Here is a 4733-nt window from a genome sequence, read left to right as displayed (position 1 = left end):
AGCGTGACTGTTTCCAAAACATCTGTTTGAAAAGTTGATTGGAGAATAAACAATGGAAAGGGACCAAGGGAGGAAAGTGAACAGGCCAAAGTCTGGCGTGAATTCTCAGTTCTGACTTTAAAGCTAAAGGTTCCCCTCAGACATATGTGCTAGTCGTTCCCGACTCTAGGGGGCGGTGCTCATCTCCATTTCAAAGCTGAAGAGCCAGCGCTGTCCAAAGACGTCTCCGTGGTCATTTGGCTGGCATGACTCAATGCCAAAGACGCACGGAACGCTGTTACCTTCCCACCAAAGGTGGTTCCTATTTTTCTACTTGCATTTTTTTTTTTTAACGTGCTTTTGAACTGCTAGGTTGGCAGAAGTCGGGACAAGTAACAGGAGCTCACCCCATTAGGCGGCACTGGGGATTCGAACCGCTGAACTGCCGACCTTTCGATCGACAAGCTCAGCGTCTTAGCCACTGAGCCACTGCATCCCTGGTTCTGACTTTACACTACTGTAATTCACTTGACTTCTAGTAAACAATACCTTTCTCGACCAATGGAGATAAGGATCCTTAGAAGCCCAAGTTGAAACAGGTCTGTTAATTTTCAACGGTTATGAACCTGGGAACCTTGCTCTATTTCCCATCCGCCCACCTTCTCATCAATAAACCAGATTTTTAATTTCCACCTACGTGCAATCTTATTTTATTCTTTTCGGCCATGATGCAATCTCCTGAAAGTTTGGCTCGCCCCGAGGATTCATCAGCATTCAGGAATGATGCATCGGCTCTTCCCAAAATCTTTTAACTCCTGGAGTTGCGACGGAATTGAGCTTGGCGAACTCCCATTATGTTCCCCGCCACGAAAGGCACTTGGGAAAAAAATGATATTGTTCCCAGCAAGGCAAGCTTGCTTTTTAAAGGAGAAAAAAAAAATCCTTAGTTTCTAACTCCAGCTAGGAACAATAATACACAGCAATAATGGATTTACCCCTCAGGTTCTTCTGGAGCTGTCACGATAATAACAACTCATTTTTAAAGCTTCAACCAAGCTGTGCTGAATTCCAGGGGAGGAAATCCAATGAGCGGGAAAGTTTCTTCTAGGTTTCGCCTGCTCTGTTTTTCATCTGCTTTTTGCTTTTTCTGAGGTGGGAAGACTTGAAAGGGAGACCATCCGAACTGTTTCACCCCAATCTTCTCTTGTGCTCTACCGAATAAAAAGTCATGATGAGAAGGTCAAGAGATAGCTTGCATCAGGCCAAACAAAAAAGCTAAAAATACAACTGAGAATCTCCCGGTTCTTGGCTAACGTGGAGGATGAAAGAGAAAATGGTTGAAAGCAAACAAGCATTCTCCAAGATGTTTCTTCTGGTGAGATGATGAGGCTACTGGAGTTAATTCACATTCATAAACATGAGCCAAGGGTGTGCAGCGGCAGCCAAAAAAGCCAATGCAATCCAAAATTGCATTAACAGAGGGATTCAGTCAAGATCATGTGAGGTACTAATACCACTCTGTAAAGCCTTAGTAAGACCACACCTAGAGTACTGCATCCAGTTTTGGTCACCACACTATAAAAAAAGATGTTGAGACTCTAGAAAGAATGCAGAGAAGAGCAACCAAGATGATTAAGGGACTGGAGGATAAAACATACAATGAACAGTTGCAGGAACTGGACCTGGCTAATCTAGTGAAGGGAAGGACCAGGGAGACAGGATAGCATCTTCCAATATTTGAGGGGCTGCCATAGAGAGGAGGAAGGGGGTCAAGCTATTTTCCAAGGCACCTGAAGGCCAGAAAAGGAATAATGGATGGAAACTGAACAAGGAGAGATTCAACCTAGAAGTAAGGAGAAATTATTTCTGACAGTGAGAACAATCAACCCATGGAACAGAAGTTGCCTTCAGAAGTTGTGGGAGCTTCATCACTGGAGACTTTCAAGAAAAGACTGGACTGCCATCTGTCAGAAACAGTGTAGGGTCTTCTGCTTGGACTAGATGACCTCTAAAGTCCCTTCCAACTCTGTTATTATTATTATTCTATTCTAATTCTGAGGGATGGTTCAAAAATGGTTTTATAACAGAATAACAGAGTTAGAAGGGACCTTGGAAGTCGTATCCAACTCCCTGCTCAATAATAATAATAATAATAATAATAATAATAATAATAATAATAATAATAATAATAATAATAATAATAATAATAATAATAATTTTATTTCTATACCGCCCTTCTCCCGAAGGACTCAGGGCGGTGTACAGCCAATTTAAAAACACAAGACACAACAATAATTGAAAATTAAAATAATTAAATAGATTTGGCCGATTTAAAACCCAAAAAATTAAAATACCCCAATTTAAAATTATTATATTGACAGCCCTGCCTGGCGGAACAAGCAGGAGACCCCCTTCCATTCTTCCATTCTGGACAAAGGGTTGTCCAATTTCTTGAAAAGCTCCAATGATGGAGCACCCACAATTTCTGGAGGCCAAGCTGCGTTGATGAATCGTTCTCACAGTTAGGAATTTTCTCCGTTGTTCTAGATTGGTTTAAAAAGTGATTTATGGCCAGTGATGGGATTCAGCCGGTTCGCACCACTTCGGGCGAACCGGTTGTTAATTTTCTGAGCAGTTTGGTGAACTGGTTGTTGGAAGAAATCATTAGGGCAGAGAACCGGTTGTTAAATTATTTGAATCCCACCACTGCTTATGACCGTTTTTCACACTTACGGCCATTGCAGCATCCCCACAGTCACATGATCAGAATTCAGACCCTTGGCAACTGACTCATACTTATGACCGTTTCCCTTTCGCGACCTTCCGACAAGCGAAATCAGTGGGCAAGCCAGATTCACCTGTCAACCGTGTGACTGACTAATCACCTGCAGTGATTCACTTAACAACGGTGGCCGGGAAATGGGGCGAAACTCTCCCTTCACAAATGTCTCACTTAACAACAGAAATTTTGGTGCCGAATTGTGGCCGCAATTCGAGGACTGCCTGCATTGCCTTCAGTCGGAGCTAAAAATAAAAGAAGGTGGAATGAAGGTGAAGCTTCCAGCAATGTCTTGCTTGCCTTCTGCCAGCTCATCGGGGGTATCATTTTCAAATTCGATGTTGTGCCGCCAAAGCATTATTGATCTAATTTTCTCTGCAAAATGCGTATTAATGTTATCTTGTTACCCCTTGATGCATATGGCCTTGTGCGGCGGGGAACGGCAGGCTGTAATTGTCTCTTGGCACAGAATTATTCAGGATTTTTTTTTTCCCCTCCCTATCTTGAAGAGAATGAACAGCATATGCAGTTACACTAATGATTTCGTTCCTGTACCGTGTGTGGGGGGGCGTTGGCAACGCATTACACCTAGATTAACAATCATTCATTTTAAATATCCTACTTAGAAAAGCCTGTTTTGATTACTAGATGCAAATATTTCTCTCTTGCTCCGTTTCCTTTTATTCTTCTGAGGCAGTTTAAAAATGAAACATGTGCTTCCCTCATCGTTTTGCTGAAAATAATTTGGATAATTTGGATATTCCTTCCCTTCCCTTTCCCTTCCCCCTTCCTTCCTTCCTTCTCCTTCCTTCTTCCTTCCTATCTTCCTTTCTTCTTTCTTCCCTTCGCCTTCCTTCCTTCCTATCTTCCTTCTTCCCTTCCCCTTCCTTTTTTCTCCTTCATCCTTCATCCTTCCTTCCTTCTCCTTCCTATCTTTCTTCTTCCCTTCCCCTTCCTTCCTTCCTATATTCCTTCTTCCCTTCCCCTTCCTTCCTTCTCCATCCTTCATCCTTCCTTCCTATCTTCCTTTCTTCCTTCTTCCCATCCCCTTCCTTCTTTCCTTCCTTCTCCTTCATCCTTCTTTCCTATCTTCCTATCTTCCTTCTTCCCTTCCCCTTCCTTCCTTCTTATTTTCCTATCTTGCTTTCTTCCTTCTTCCCTTCCCCTTCTTTCCTTGTCCTTCATCCTTCATCCTTCCTTCCTATCTTCCTTTTTTCCTTCTTCCCATCCCATTCCTTCCTTCTCCTTCTTTCTTCCTTCCTCCCTTCTTCCCATCCCCTTCCTTCTTTCCTTCCTTCTCCTTCATCCTTCTTTCCAATCTTCCTATCTTCCTTCTTCCCTTCCCCTTCCTTCCTTCTTATTTTCCTATCTTCCTTCTTCCCATCCCCTTCCTTCCTTCTCTTTCCTTCCTATCTTCCTTTCTTCCTTCTTCCCATTCCCTTCCTTCTTTCCTTCCTTCTCCTTCATCCTTCCTTCCTATCATCCTTCTTCCCTTCCCCTTCCTTCCTTCCTTCCTTCCTTCCTTCTCCTTCCTATCTTCCTATCTTCCTTCCTTCCTTCCTTCCTTCCTTCCTTCCTCCCTCCCTCCCTCCCTCCCTCCCTAACTAAATAAAAATAAGAAAGGCTAAAGAGTCAAAAAAAAAAAAAAACCCTAAGGGCTTAAAATGTTGGACATTATAAACTAAATGTTCCAAATTCCAAAATTTGGGATTATTGTGTCATGCTGGACACAATAACTGTATATTGCATCAAAATATGACAGTAATCGGCTTTCTGGGTGTTGACAAACATGACTTTCAGTCTATTGTTCTGTTACCTTCCTAAAAACACCACTAGAGGTATTTTTAACAAAAACATTGCAACGTCAGTAGCTTTGGAGTTTTTGTTGGCATTCACACTTCCACAACTATTACATAAGTGGGTGTGTCTGAAGAACAGCTCCAGAGCCTGTTTTTTCCCCCTTTATTAGAGTTTC

This window comes from Pituophis catenifer, unplaced genomic scaffold, assembly GCF_029215685.1.
Source record: "Pituophis catenifer annectens isolate HBS135680 unplaced genomic scaffold, rPitCat1.0.hap2 SCAF_16, whole genome shotgun sequence".
Classification (NCBI taxonomy): Eukaryota; Metazoa; Chordata; class Lepidosauria; order Squamata; family Colubridae; genus Pituophis; species Pituophis catenifer.
This window is presented reverse-complemented; position numbering follows the sequence as displayed.